At 44.1% G+C, this 16272-nt stretch overlaps 1 protein-coding gene across 2 annotated transcripts in view; it reads right to left on the bottom strand.

Moving 5' to 3' along the window:
* Positions 1-16272, bottom strand: part of LRIG1 (leucine rich repeats and immunoglobulin like domains 1) — an 87028-nt gene that overhangs the window by 31139 nt on the left and 39617 nt on the right. The gene's annotated exons all lie outside the window — the stretch shown is intronic.

Here is a 16272-nt window from a genome sequence, read left to right as displayed (position 1 = left end):
AGCTCTTTGAAACAAAAAACTGAGGGATGGCTGACACAGCTTTTCAGGCACTGAAGCTTACAGATATCTAGGAGCCCATCATCTCCAGCTTCACCCCCACTTCAGGCTCTCCCAGGGGCTCACACAAACCCCTCTTGACAAAAACCTCCTCCCTTTGACAGAAAATGCCAGCAGCACAAGGCTGGGGACCTGCTCCCCACACTGCCATCTGCTCCTTTACTCTCCCTGTTATTAAAACCAGATTGTTTCACCACAGCACTTGCTGGTGTCCACAACAGGAAGAGTGTAAAATCTGCAACCCTAGAACAGTTGGGTTTTGGGAGACTCAACCTTTAAACAGCCAGCACAAGGCCCTTGCTTAACACTGGGGGAAGAGGCACAGAAACACTACTTTAACTGAAGAGTTTAAATGATAATTAATTCAGTACAGGCTCAGAAAACATCAAGGACAAATTTTACAGCACTATAGCAGTGTGCTGCTAATACAATGCAACAAGGTGCCAAGAAAAATCAAAGGAAAGTCATAATTTATGTCTCCAAACTGGTTATTCCATGGGTTACCAGCACACAGGTCTCCACAACCACAGTTGTTTCAAAGACAGTGACATGGCTACTGTCCAAATGACCAATATTCATTTACAGCTGGGAATAAGGTCTGAATTTTCACATCCATGAAGATTCAATATTCACATTCTGAATTTTCATATCCATTAAAATTCAGTACTTACACATCTAGCAGGACAGAGGTGCACTGAATTTACAGTATAGTGAGACTGAAACACAGGAAAAATCACTATACCCAGAATTTTGTGACCTCTGTTAACTAAACACATGGGCAAGGGGAATTTCTTTCCCCCTAGGACTAGGGTTTTATTTTTTTTGCAATTAACTTGATCAGTAGAATCATAAGGCTCAGAAACTTTAAATGTGTGTCCAATCCTGATTCAGGAAAGTACCTCAACACAGACATAACTGAAAGCAAACCAAGAGCACATTTTCTGGAGCTCTCCTGAAGCAGGGGCTGCGAGTTCAGCTCTGATCTCATCTAAGCTGGGATGGCTGAGATGAATCTGGCTGTAAATTAACAGGAAATGAAGGCTTGTACAAACGAACATGGAGAATCTATAAATCACCTGACAATCCCTACGCAGGGCAGTGAAGTCTGCAAGGGACTTGAGAGCACAGAGTGAATTTGGACACAAAATGCTCTTCAGAAGCCAATGTTTTTTGGGTTGGTTTTTTTTTTTTTGGAGTATTAATGTTTTTGAGCTTTGGTTGCTTAACATATATCCACTCTGCCTGCCTGCCAGATCTCCCAACCCGTCCCAGAAGACAGACTCGAAGAAGGGAAGGAAAGGACAGGAAAGAACTGTTTTGTTTGAGCCGTGTTCGCAGTTTCCAGGTGACTCCTGTCTGTTCGCCTCTTGCTTTTCATGTGCTGCAGCTGGCAGATGAGATGGATCCATTATTTTACACAGGCAGAAAAACTGGCTCCTTTCTCTCCCTCTCCCCATCTCCTTCAAACATGGGCCGACTCCAAATGTAACTCTCAGCTCCAAACACCATCCTGGGCCAGTCCCAGCTGGGGAATGTCAGACAGTTCGCTGCAAAGCACTGCACCCTCTCAAAGCACTGCACTTCAAACAAAGCCTGGGACTTCTCCCATACACAGCATGTGATATGAAGGCAACATAGCCCAAACCTTTTACTAGCTTGATTACAATTTATTTTTCATTCTTTTGGTAAGAGCCCAAATGTGATTTAACCCTTGCTGTTACTGCTTGGATCCTCTCAGCTCTCCTGCCTTTGTTCCCCTGTTCATCATAAGGGTGTTTTGCAGGAAAAAAAAAGATAAGTAATGTTATGAATTTGCCTCTCCCCTTAATCACTGATTGGAAAAGGGCTGGATTTTTCCCAACCACTTCACACTGGGTTGGCTTCAAATGTGACAGATCAGATTTTAGCACAAATTGCCGAAACCAGGCGTTAAAGCACAAATAATTGGTGCTTGCACCACCAACACCTCCAGGTATCCTTTCCTCTCCCCACTCCTTAGGTATCACAGCCTGGAAAAAGCTTTCCCTGCCTCACTTCAGCCAGTGTTACCTCAGGAGTATACAATGACAGGGCTTCAATGTGAGATTGTGCAATTAGAGCCTGGAGTGGGAGCCAAGTCTCTTGGTTTCTATTCCCAGCTCTGGCACTGACTCATCTGCCTTGGGCAAGTTCCTTAACCCCTCTCTGCCTCTGGCTTTCCAATGTGCATGGAAAAGGACTATCCAGCTAGGATGATGCAGCCTTTGCTGAGGACTAAAAATCCGAAGTGGAAGCAGCTAAAGTGAAAAAGAAATCATAGGTACTAAGGAGCCCATCCAAGTCCATTTAGGCTTGTTTATGAATATGGGAGGATCTGGCTGAAACAACTGAACATCCAAGTTCATACTGCACGTCATTCCCAGAGACACCTCATCTGCAGCAAACACAGACCTGAACACCCCTGTGCCAAGCCAAGGTAGCTCAGAGTCAGCAATGATCCCTCCTGATCACTCCATACCCATGACACTTGTTCAGGAACTTCACCCTCGGGTCAGCACCAGCTACAGCCACAGAGGGAGAGGAGAGATGGGCAAATCCACCCTCCAGCCCCAGTTTAACCTGCCTGAATCCCACTTCAGCACCCCGAGGCAGCGCAGCCTCTCAGCCCTTGCACAGACCCCTTGGGCTTACAGGAGATTTGGAGTAACCTCAGCCAGATCCTCGCTGAACCAAGCCCAGGAGGACCCTGAAAGGAAACAAAAGCGTGCTCTCTGCTCCTCTGGGCTGACAAAAACAAGCAGAATGTTCCAGCGAGGCCAAAGCGTGTTTGGGTTCGCTCTGAGTCGGGAGGGAGCTGAAGGGGGTGGCAGGAAAATAACAGGTGGCGCAAAGTCAAAGGCTTGCAGCATTTCCAGGAATCTCAGCTTGTATTTTAGAGGTAAAGTTACACTTTAATCCCGGTGCGTTTCCTCATTTGAAGCGTCTTTGTGAATATTTATTTGATAAACAGGCTGTGAAACATTTTCCACCAGACCTAATAGGGGAAGAATTCACCTTCCTCTTTGCAGTGAGCAAGGAGAACACCACTGAGTTTAATTTATACCTTAGCTTCAAACTCCTCGTGTGAAATGGATGCAAAGAGCAGCACAAACACATTCCTTTGTTGTTTGAGCCACATTCTCTCCCCACAACAGCTGCCCACTCAAAAGCTGACAGTGGAAAATCAAAGCAAGCAGACCCTCAGACAGGAATGCACAAGGGGCTTTGCTTGGGCTGATTTAAATACAATCAGCACAAAACCTCCTGGTTCAGACAAAGCTTGAGTTAAGGCTGCCGTGGGTGCTGTGAGTCTGCAGCGTAAATGTTCAGTGTGAAGCCAGGCTAAAGGCAGGGAGAAGTCACATGCCTGGCCTTCATGTAGTGTCAGCTTACAGATCTGGCCGGGCTCACCAGAGAAAAAGGAAAGCTGTAATACAGCAAACCTATTAAACCAGCACCTGTTATAGGCATCAAAAATAAAATCGAGCTTCTGAAGAGCGGCTCCGCACCTCGGGCAGGGTTCTATTAATATGCCAGCACATTTTCAAAATTAGCGTACGAGGGAGATCACAGGACTAGAAAGAGAGAGATTTTAAAAGTTCAGGGTTTGGTTAGTATTTCCATCCTGACAAAGTATTGAAGAAACAAAATGCTGGAGCCAGAAAGAGTTATGGGGTTTGCTACTGGAGGACAGGCAAGGTTTGGTGTCGGAGACTGGCTGTGCAAAGAGAGGGAGATCAAAGGCAGCGTAACCAGAGATGGATCACATTCACTGTGACTAACACATGCCTGGAACTACCTGCCCTCCTCCTCCTCCTCAGCTCAGAGGAGATGGAGACCCAGTGCTGATCCTTCTAGAAACACTGAAGATCAAAGACACGGGTTCCTAAGCTTTCACCTTACATGATTTGCTATTTGATTTTAGCCTACCACTCACTACACAAACACAAAAAGTAATAAATAAAATCATGGTTTGAGAGTAGAGTTCAATGCCTGAGTAATTTTCCTAACAAGGCAACAAAGATAACTGATAATCTGGAAGATGAATTTGTGTTTATAACAGCAGCAAAATAAAGGTTTCTGCTTTTCCTGGTCACCTTCTTACATTCAATAAGCAAAGATCTCCTAAGTGATTTTTATTAATGTATGGAAAGCAGGGAGGGGAAGAATGTCATTGGGACCTGCACATCAGCTTTGACTCGAAGTTCAAACAATTTATCAGTGTAGAACCTAAGAGTGAAGAAGAAGATTAAGTAAACAAGCAGGTGACACGTTAGAAGTCCATGTCACACCATCCTCTAGTTCTTCACATGAGACCTTCCCAGAAAAACTGCCTGATGTGCACGAGCCCTCACACTTCCAAAGTGCCCTGGAAAGCCCCACCAGCTGTCTGATACTTTGTGTTGTCATATCAGCCTTTCCACAATAATCTGTGAGGCACAAGATTCTGTACTGTCAAGAGAATGTGTAGTTTTATCCAACACCAAAACTGTATTTGCTGATGGGAACTGCCCCACTGTCCTTTCAGAGTAAGGCTGCATGGGTTGCTGTTTGGACAGGAAGCAAGGATGCATGGAAGAAGCCCCCACTTTTCTCAGATGCTCTGAATCACTCCTTCCCTGAGGAATCCTGGCAGATTCCCAGGCTGTCAGATACAGCTCTGTTTGTTCAGGTGCTGGCTGCACACACAAGAGCAGAGCAGTGCAGGCAACCACTGCATTTTAGGGTCAGCCACACAAAACAAGCCAACCTAAAAAACCAAAAAACACCACCCCCAAAAAGCCCGAAACCAAGAAAAACAAACCCCAAACCACTGAAAAAATCCATTTGTGTAATTTATGAATATCCAAACTTTCCCTTAAAGGTTTATATACTCTATTTATGATCATAAGTCAGGATCTTCCCTCTCCTTAGCAATCCTTCAGGAAAAGGTCTAAGATGCAGCAAACAAAATCCATGACAATTTTATACTGCTTTTCACTTAAAATCATATATAGGAATCATATAATGCAGGAACAAGCTGATGGAGCTATTCCAACTATATCTAACTACAACAGAAAATCTGAAGACAGTTTCTTCATCTGCTGTACATCAACTTCAAACCAGATATATTCCAGGGAGCTTTTATTTATCAGGTCATGTTCTCACTCTGTTTTGTGGTTTAGGATGAAGAAGCATGAAGCAAACTACCCCCAGATACACACAGCTGGGACAAGACAGGGGGGTTAAAAACAACCTGGGTTTTGGGGTTTTTTTGAAGGTGGAGGGGATGGAAAAAAATGCAACCTTTCACAGTGAAGTGACTGTGTCTCTGTTCCAGGTCATGGATGTTTAAAGGCAGAAATCAGTCTGGGAGATGAGATTTGCTAATTCACCCCTTTGGGCCTGGGAGCAGCAGCCACCTGCAGAGGGCTGTGCTATGAACTCTATTCCCACAAGCAAACTCTTACTCACTGCAGTCAACAGGACTATTCATGTGAGCCCAGTGTGACCCAGGGGCTATGTTTGCACAGTCTATTAAAGGCCACTCTGTGGCCACTCACAGGACCAAGCTCATCTGCCTCTCACGTTGATGGACTGCAACCACTGACCCTGGTGCACTCCCAGTGGCCTCAGAGCATCCTTGTGCCCAGGGTACCCAACCATGGGCAGATGTTATCCTGCTGCCAGGCACACTCTCACAGCTCTTTCATAAAGACAGCCACATGGATAAGAGGCAGGGATCAAGTATTCTCTTCAGAATCTTTCATATCAGCTGGACATAAGCAAAGGCCTGGATCTGATGAACAATCATTAATGGGTTTTGCTGGGTCATGAAGGAAAGCCTTTCTTCTATTGTAACCAAAACCACCACAGAGCCAGTGAGATACATATTCTCTTTGAATATTTCTGCACTAGTATTCATTATGTATATTTTCTTACTTCTTACATGACCTTACACTCTGTGCTAGATCCACTGAGGTAAGTCATGTCATTTTCCAAAGCAGTCTCTCCCTAACTCTGAGCTGCATTTCCTTTCACTGGACCTTGACTTGCCACCGTATGATTTTGGATATTTTTTGCAATATACAACTTCCTACGCCTTCAGCATTTCATTTCATTAAGTGAACAAAATGTGTGGGACAGGCAGGATTAGAAGGTAGTCATCTTTAAAACAGAGGCTGTCTTATCTCTTCAGCAGATTACACAACCTGCTATGGCATCAAAGCAAATTAAGATTCCTAAAGACAAGACAGTATCTGTTATGGGCATAGTCCCCCCATGAGCTGCTGGGTGGTTCTAAGAAGACCAGCTCTCTTCTGGTTACACTGGATGTTTCATCAAGATTGTTCTCTGCAGCAGCTTTTAAAATGATGTATACACAAAGGGCACAGATCCATCAAACAGGCTGTGCAAAGCATCTCTCATTGTCTGGCACAGCTTCTCTGTAACGAGCCTCCCTGAACTTTTATTAACTTATTTTTCAACCTCATGGCCCCATGTGCAGCTTGACCCCAAACCATCTCAGTGATTATCTGCAGAGCCCTGGGTGCTTCCCCTCCATGGAGGATGCACCTGCAAGGGCTGGGGCCAGGTATCTTCAGCAGGGGCTGCCCAACCTGTGATGCACTTTGGCCAAAGGCACAAGGGAGGGACAGGATCGCTAAGCCACCGAACACCATCACTGCTGGTTTGGAAAGGAGCAGTTTGTGAGCACTCACAGCTGCCCAAGCCTTCCACCCCCTCTTTCAGCTCCCTGCCCAAACCACCACTCCTGTCACTTCTGACATTCCCTGACCCATCTGGAGCAAGCACTGAGAAAGGCTGCAGAGGAGAGGAGAGGCTCTTCTGAGTGCTGAACTCTAAGGAGGAGACTTGTCCTATAGGAATAGAAGGAAGAGAGTCATATAAGGGCAGTTTTCATACAAGAATGCAGGAAACCACAGGGCTCTCTGCACCAGCTGTCTGAATGGGGCTGTGGTGCTCAGCAGAGCCTCTTTGAAAGAAGGGTTGCATCAGTATTTGAAAGGGGTCATTCAGTTGCTGGCAGATGACAGTCAGGTCAGTGTTTCCATGCTCTACATCTCATATCTTTGGTCTACTACTCTCTTGCTCCACCACTGCCTTTTCCTCTTGTGCTTCTCCCTCAAGGGCTTTCTTCTGCTGCTGATATGTGCCAGACAAACTCAATCTTCTATCACAAATTAAATGTGTAAGCAACTTCTTGAAGCCAAGAAAGAGGCCAGCTTCACCCCTCCAGTTTGCTGCTCTGAGGAGTTCCTGCTCTCCACAGCCCCACACTTGCACATTGCCCGTGTCAGGGCTGCTGCCAACACACCCCACCTTATCACTGGCCCCAAAGATGAGTCAGGTTTGTGATAAGGAAGGACAGACATCTAAAAATCAGATCCAGCCCAAATGTCAACTGAGCTAGCACAGAGCAGGGGCTGGAGCAGAGACAGCAGCTTTCTTTCATTTTGTTGCATGCAAGTTTTGTGCTTCTAATCAACAAGGATGACATTTCCATTTGAAAGCCAAGAAGGTCCAAAAGCACAGGGCATGGAGATACTTTATCCTTAAATCCTGATACTGATTTTAGTTTCTCTTTGTGTAATACAGGATCAAAGTAAATAAGATCCACCACAGCCTAGAGAGTGCATGTGTTTTGTGGGTGGTTTTGTTTTGCTTTTGTCTCTCCACGGGAGCGAGGAGGGGAAAATAACACAAGCTGAGAAGCAATTCAAGTGCAAACCAAATGCAATGGCTCTGCCCATGATGCTGCAATTTTCATCCAAATTGTAACTGCAAGCAGAATTCTTCTTGATAAGTATGCACTGTGTCCCAAAGCCACAATGTGACACAGGGGCTTTGACAGGAACACAATGAAAACAGGTGGATTTAACTACACTGATGATAAGGGAGGTATAGAAAGGAAAACACACTTCAATTCATCTTCCAGACCATCAAACTCTTCGTCTCATGGAACTTGCAGTGGAAGCAGCTAAAAGACCTGCCTCTTGAAAAAGGCAGCATTTGAAGAAACACATTTTTGACTGGCCAGTCAAACTCCTGTTAACACTTGAGAGATGTAGATAGGCTGGCGTTCCGTCTGCTCCAACATGACACACGCTTGTGCTCTGTTGAAAGGCCTTATCTGTCTTGTCAGCAAGGTCACAGGAACAGGGATTGCCTCTGGGCAGACCTCACTGAGCTCTGTTCAGCTCACACTGCTCAGCCTGCAAGAAGGAATAGCTCCTGTGTGGAAAAGTGAGCTGCTCTTCACAAGACCAGGCACCCTGTTGCTAATAAAGCTCACCAAGGAGGAAGGGTGGCTTTGGGAAACCCCAGAACAGGGTGTCAAAACATTCAGGGAAGAGGAAATTTGTGTTTTAGAGTAGAACTGCCTCTGTACTAAGCCAGGCTGGCATAAAACAGGCTGTTTAATCTTCCCTGGTAAAGATCCTCTAAAGTCAAGTGTAACCATTCACCACCACTTAGCAATTCTTCAAGCTCCTTTAGTAAAACCATTTACTTCTTCAGTTCCTCCTATTTTGAAAAGCTGACTGCTCTTTCGAGAAAACAACCTTGAGGGCAAAAAGTATATTGGTAATATGACCAAAAGGTGCTCCTTTTCCAGGTCACCTGAGGGATTACAGAAAGTCCAGTCCCTTGGCCTGATTGCTCATGCTAATCACCACCTTGTCCAGCAACTGCTTGCACAGAGTGTGTGATCTACAGTAGATGGACTAGACAGGAAATTATATTTAAGTCTAAAATCCATGAAACATTTACAGATTCTTTCTTTTGTCATCAACTCTTAATTCTACACCTCCCTCCAACTCATTTTTATCTGCTCAGATCTGACCACTAACACACTTTTCACTTGGACAGCCCTGCACTCCTGTTTCATTTTCCAGCTACCTTTGCTATTTTCCCTGATGTGCAATTGAACATTAAATGGTTTGACAGGCAGAACATGTACTCACCAACCACTTATTCCCAATCAATATTCATATGGAATTCCTGTTAACAAGCAGGAGTTATGCACACAAACGTAAGGGAGGGTGGCCTCTCAAGTGATCACTTCATCTGAAGGTGTGACAGATCACTTTCTCATTTATCTTAACCAGCAATCACATTTTCTACGCTGCACACCCCCAGCAGGGCTGCTTTTGCAAGATAATCACTTTTGACACGATCTCCATTGTTCACTTCCGCAATTAATTGGGGAATTTGACATGGGTTAAAAATAAGAGAAAATCCAGCACATAGCTGGCTTTTATTCAGTTAGAAATGAGCTTTCTACGGACTTTTTTTGCTAATCTCTTCCAACCTGCACATAGAAGGATCACATTCAAGTGAATATTTTCTTCACCCTACACTATTCCTAACGGTGCCAGTGTTTTATGCCACCCAACTTCAACCCCACAATTCTAACCCAACCCCTGTTCTTTACTCCTCTCTGGGTTCTATTTCATGCTCTGAGGAGCATCAGGATACAACAGGATAACTGAGGACTAACTGGTCAATCTCAGCAGGGAAGCAGGAACACATACTGAGAGCTTCCTGATATTGTGCAATTTTGTTAAAAAACTGAATTGGCCAAGCTTTCAGAGAGGAAAATGGACAGAGAATTTTACCCCAAAATAATTCAACTTCCTTTTACTGTAGCCTCAACTTCACATTTACTCACCTCTGAGCAAACTTAATTGCCATTGCCAGCAGTTTTTAGGCAGGAAACTCCAATACGCTAAAAAAACTTCCAACTCAGCAAGTTATTTATATTTGAAACCTGCTTGGTCTGTGAAGACTAACAAAGGAATTGCTTTTGTAGATGTGTGCTTTATTTGCCATATGCCATTGAGACAGTCAATCTACCACAGATATTAATAGTAGCAAGTTTGGGCTATTCTAAGGCTCAAATATGAAGCTATTTTTCGTACTGACCTTAACAAAAGATCATGGTTGCAAATGACCCTAACAACTGATCTAGGCTTGATCTGCAGAGCGACAGAACTCAGAAACCACTTTGTGAATTGTACATAAAATATGCACCTGCCCTTGGAGAGGCTTTACACCCAGGAGTTCCATCTGCCCCGAGTAGATCCGCTTCAGCTCGGAGGAAGCAGATTCCCCCCCCAAAGGGGAATTTACTTTGGGGTGTAATGAATCCATGGTTCATGCACAAAAGATCCTCTTCCAGTATTCCAGCTCCTAACCTTGTGTTCTGTCCCACAAGACCACTGGTGTCCTCTCTTTCCTCCAGACACACATACCAGAGCAGATCTGACCTAGCTCAGAGCAATTCTCTACTCACAGAAGCAGCTGCCATGGCTGCACAAAATGCTTATCCTTGTCTTGTTATTAAATACATAACAGAGCAGCCTCCAGGGGTAACTGGTATTTCATGAGCTGCCACCAACTTTCACTATCTTTATCCTCTGGCCAATTTTTACACTCTGCTGTATGTGCCCAGATTACTTTCTGATGCTCTTTTGTTGAGTCTGATAACTGTGTGCTTTACTGCTGTTGCTTTTCTAAAAGAAATGATTACTCATTTCCCTGGAATAGCCTCAGATCCTTTGCCATTTCCATGTGCTCATGTTATATCTAAAAGCTCAAAGAGGACATGCAAATGATTAGAACAGTTCCAACAGCCCAAAAGAGAAGTCAAAACAGCATCTCTTCTGGTGCTTGGGAGCACATGATTAATGAGAGTTTCCTTCACTGGGAAAGGCTCCTGCAGTCTTTGGCCTCAAAAACTTGCAGACTTTACACACCAGAGCCTTAATATGAACTCTGAGCAAAACAAACTTAAGAGGTGGGTTTCAGAATATCTTATGCCTGTACATTGCTGCACGCTGAACAGCCTGTCAGCATTCTTTTAATTTTCCCTTTCCATATTAATATATTTCACATTCCAACACAGAAGCTCAGTAGTATAGCCTGTAACGTGGACCAAACTCTCAGAAAGCAACTCTCTCCATCTCCAAGGGGAATTGTCTAAGCAAACCCTGGAGAACTGGCCCCTGCAGACATTACACCTCGTAGGTGATGCAGGCAGGGGCTGGGGGTGAATCTGCTCCCACTTATGTATCTACACATGCCTACACCACTTTGCCTTAGTTCCCAGAGAAAGTTTTCTTTGGGCCAATAATTAGGAAGAGTGGAAGGCAGTGTGGTTTTCTGAGCTGCCCAAGGCACGTCCTGCACACCAGCAGAGCCTGCTGACTTCAACCAGACCCCGCGCACGGCTGCGTCTGAGTCATCTGGATTTTGTGCTTATGAGCACAAAACCTCTTGCTGTGACCCAGATGGAATTAACAGAGTAGTCTCCTTATTTCTAATTGTTAGATCATCCCTTTTTAACTCCAGCAAAGATGACTTGCAGATTAAACCCCTTGGGGGTCAAGGCAGTTGTTCTGTTTGTACAGCAATTAGCACAGCAGGATCCCAGGCCACAAATGGCCTCCAAGGCTACGTCTGTACTGTCGAGTTAGCTCAAACCTCATTCTTCCTGTAAGCCAAACTTCCCAGCTCTCAACACCGCCTACACAGAGGTTTTTACTCTGGCCTAGCCAGGAGCACGGAGTGAGCTCACACCTCTTGTAGGGACCAGCTCAGGCTTGAGCTGTGCTCTACCAACAGCACAGATGGCAACAGCTTTGAGCTCTTCCCTCTAACAGGGGTCACCCTGAAGGTGCCAAGGACTGAGCTGTAATGCTCAACCAAGTCTGCACCATCTTCACTTGCAAAGCAAAGATGAGGTGAAGTCCCAGGTCTCAGCCCACCACCCCAGCTCCTGGGAAATCTTGCAGAAATGAAGGTGTATTTGTGAGATCCCACGCAGAGCAGCAGAGCACAGACTGCTTGCATTGTTCCAGCTCACAAAGCAAGACACCTTTGCCTTGGGTGAAAGCAAAACAGCAGCTCAAAGAATCTAATGGACCACATGGGTTTTCAGAAGGAGTGTCTGCAAACCCCATCTGACAACACAAGAGAAGCAGTGCAAACAGCACTAAAATAACAGCTGCTTTCCCAAGCCTTTACTGCAGAAGAATGAGGCAGCAGCTCAATAGTGTGATCCTGATTCTGCCACATTATGGACCTCCAAGACCAGTCAACTTTAATCTAGTGCAAAGGTCTAATGAGAGTCAAAGAAAATCAAAGACAAAAAACAAGGGTCACAATGTGGCTAATTTAACCAGAATTATAATAAAATCCCCAGCACTTAAGAGGAAAAGCTCTACAAGAAACCATGCAAGTCAAATGGAAGAGACTGGCTGAAGTCTTTGACCTGTCTTACCTGACATCCAGCTGGAATAGCATACAGTACTCTCCTTTCCACAAGGATCATGCTGTCCCAACCAGCATCTGAGCTCATCAGCTCTTTTTCAAGCAGTCCTAGCATGCTCCCTGCCACTCCCAGTTTCCAATTATCCATATATTTAGTTTTCAAATTTTACATTATATATTTTGCCTGGGGCACAGTAGATCACTTACCCTTCTCTTATTAGCTCTCTGTTTAATTACAGTTTAATGTGAATTGATCTTTACATTAATGAGTCTGTAAAGAAGATTGATTTTCTGCAAGAGACTTTTCTGCTCAGTTTGGCAGCAGAGTAGTCCTATTGATTTCGCTTTCCCCAGCAAATACACAGCAGTGTCACTGCATCTTCTTGTGAATCAGCTAATCCTATTTCACACTCCTTTACTCTAAAAATCCCTGTTCTGAGTTCCTTGTTATTGGTGCTTATTCAGAGCAAGATGATGGGGCCAAAGCATCTCAAACATCTCTGCCTGTTGCTAACACACAGCTGACTGCTGTGGGTCACTGTCTCCTTTGTTCCTAAATGGATGGAGGCTTAAAAGACTTACAGTGAAAGAAATGAAAGTTATTTTTAAGTGCTTAATCTGTTAACTTCCTTAATTCCCAGCTAGCTAAGGATGTGGCAGAGTGTGGTCTGTTTACCATGCTTGCTCCAGGTCTGGTTAGCGCTCTCCACTGAGCCCCACAGCTGCCCAACAGCCTGTGTCAGAGGATGCTGACTAAATCAGGCTTGGAGCCAGGGCAGAGGACAAGGATCCATCTCCAGCATCCTGTCCAAATGCCCCAAAACCCCTCCAGGATGCAGTTACCCACATGCAGAGAAGACAGGCCCCAGAGTAAGAGCTGAGCTGGTGCCTGCTCAGGGGTTTGTAGAAACAGATAATAACTGACCAGTGCAGGGCTGATTGCAGCTCCTTTAACCTGGCAAGCCTAAGAGTTCTTCCACACAAGTTAGTGAGGAAGTTGGATATAAACAGACTAAGTTCTGCAAATAAATGGTTTCTTCCATCATCCCTTTCCCTACCAGATCAGGTAACAGGGTCTTAGAGAGCCTTCAGAGTTAACACACTGTAGCTGCACTGGGATGGGAAATCCTCGGCCAAGGGCAAGTCAGTGAAAACATCCTGCCATCAACTCCCAAATGTCCAAGTCTAGGAACTGTAACTAAATTACAAATGCTGTGGGAATTTCAGGCAAGGTTCTCCTCTCAGCTATTCCGATGTAATTTCGGAATGAATCCAGATTCAGTCTCTCCCCCTCCCAGCTGAATTTCCTGGCTTTTGTTTGCACTAACAGATGTTTGCATTTAATGTCTGTCTTTATTTGGTAACCCGTACATAGATTATTTTTCCCTTCTGTTCTATTAAAAGCCTTATCAAGTCCCTTATGTTTGCTCTTGCTGAAATGAACGACTTTGGCAATATTTTCAGTGTGCAAGGCAAACAAACTGATTCTTCGAGGAATAACTAAACTGAACCAAACTTCATGGCAGTATATTAGGACAAAACATTTTTGATACATATGTCTGCAGCCTGGGACATCCAAGGGCTTGCAGAAAGCTTTGAGAATTTTCTCTTCAACAGATTCTCACATGCTTACATATATACTTAACTGGCCTGTGGTTCTCACACCATGTGGAGTCAGGCAAGTTTTGGGTGATGGAGACAGATATGGAAAACCCAAAAGCAGGGAATGCAAAGCAAAGCTCATTTAAAAAACAAACAATCAAACAAACACAAAATGACACACAAAACAATAAACAACAAAAAATAAAACAAACAAAAAAACCCCAACAAACTTTATGGGAAATTTGAGTTCAGCAGTATTCTTTCTCCCAGCTCCAAAAGTGTGTTCTCCTGTTTAGGAAGAGTAGGAGATGAAGTAACTCATTCAGAAGGGCTGTTCTGAGTGACAAATACACAACCCTTGCTTTTATAATACATTAACAGTCCTTTGGAAATACTTAACCACATGCAATATACAAAACCTACTTCAGAGGTTTGTGAGGTAAACACACTTCACACATTTCTAAACACTGAAAAAAAAAGGAGATGTATTTATTTTTCTTTAGCATTAAGAATACACTGTAACACTATACACTTAAACATAAACCAGTTTCTCAGTACACAAGTCTTCATTATGAGTCTTCACCCTGGGTTTGGTTTGGCAGCTTCCCCAATTATTACTTCACAGATTGGAAGGCCAGAAGAAACCAATATGACCATATAATCTGATTCCTTACATCACACAAGGCTAAGTAACTTTATCACCAATTTGCCTATCAAGCCCATTAACCTAGTGTTGAACTAAAGGACCATCTTTTAGGAAGCAAACCAATTGATTAAAGACTCCCAAAGAGGGAGAAAACTTCACTTCCTCAGCAAATCATTCCAGTGTGAGTCAGCAACATTGATTGAAGCAGGTACTTTAAAACATCTTTCAGGTTATTTTTATCGCTGATAAAAATTAAAAGGAAATGCAAGGGGGGAAAAGAAGTGGCATTCTCTAATACAAGCTAAACAAAGAGACCCTTCTTGCAGAAGAATGACAGCAGCATTACAAATCCTGCTATCACAGTTATTTATGTGTAGCAGCTGAGGAGAGCAATTGAGATTTCTGGAAAGTGATACTAAGCAGGTTTGTTCAGAATACCATCCTTTTATCATCTGGCTTCGTAGCTTCTCCTTCCTTCTGCACCACTCTGAAATTTCAGAGGAGCTGTAAATCTACTGCCTTCCACCAGTCATTATTCCTCCTTTCCAAACTGCTTATTTCATTTCAGGAATAAAAAGCCCAAAGCTCCAGCAATTTGGTTCTTTGCCAGCAGCTAAATTAATAGCAAAAATAACAACAGGGGCTTGTGGAACTCGGAGCATTTATAGACTTCATGAGAAAGAGAAGCCGATCTGGGGGGCCTAAAACTATACCCTGGATGGCAAATTCTATACAAGCTTTCCAGCCATGAATCAGATTTCTGGAGGTCTTTTTCGAACCCTGGTGCACAGCACCAATGTGGCAGAGCAGTAAGTCAACAGATCAAGGCTGCCTCAGAGTAAAGTGAGAGCCTTTGGAGCAAGAGAGCCCAATCAGCTGGTGGTGTGGTCACAGGCATTTTCCACCACAAGAAGTACCAAATCCATGGAAAATACAGATACCTGCCTGCAGGTGTACTGCAGGGCCATGCAGGCTGGAAGCCACCACCTGAACTGCTCCAGCCCTTTGCTGGAGTCCCTGTTAGCTACAAACACTTCCCAGGAACCTGGGAGGTATCATGCATACCTCAGCAAAATTCCTTCTCAGTGCACATTACAAGCAGACACATGCAAAAATAATTTTAGAAATCTACACTCTTTAGGTACTAAACAATTTAATATTTTATTCCTTTCAGCAGCAGCATCGACCCAAGATCCTTGGTGGCCGGTACACAAGGGTTCTCAGGTGTCTGATGCTTCTGTGGTCATCTAAACTACCAAAGTTAGGAACTTCAAACCTTCTGCAGATCCTGCTTTACAATCACTGCTCTCTCAAAAGAAAGTGTTACAAAGTTGAAAGAGACCATAAAAACAGGTCTAGAATGAGTTCCCAGGAAGATTAAGATATGAATAGTCTCTGGCTTTAGGAGGGAGGAAGAAATGACCAGAACAGGGCCAGGTCAAAAAAGAACAATAAAGGAAAGGTAGAATTTAATAGCACAAGTATGAGCTAATGGTTGAAACTCAAAGGCAGATGAGGAAAAAGAAGTTTTATTCAACCTGTGGAATTTACTGACGTAAGTTACCACTGACCATAAGCACAACACACAACCTCACACAAATCACACCACTCCAGACGATGTTTCTTAATTAAGGCGCCAACAAGCCAAAAACCAAAATGTAGAGTCAGCAGGA

Source organism: Cyanistes caeruleus, chromosome 11, assembly GCF_971803275.1.
Source record: "Cyanistes caeruleus chromosome 11, bCyaCae1.hap1.1, whole genome shotgun sequence".
Lineage (NCBI taxonomy): Eukaryota > Metazoa > Chordata > Aves > Passeriformes > Paridae > Cyanistes > Cyanistes caeruleus.
This window is presented reverse-complemented; position numbering and strand designations above follow the sequence as displayed.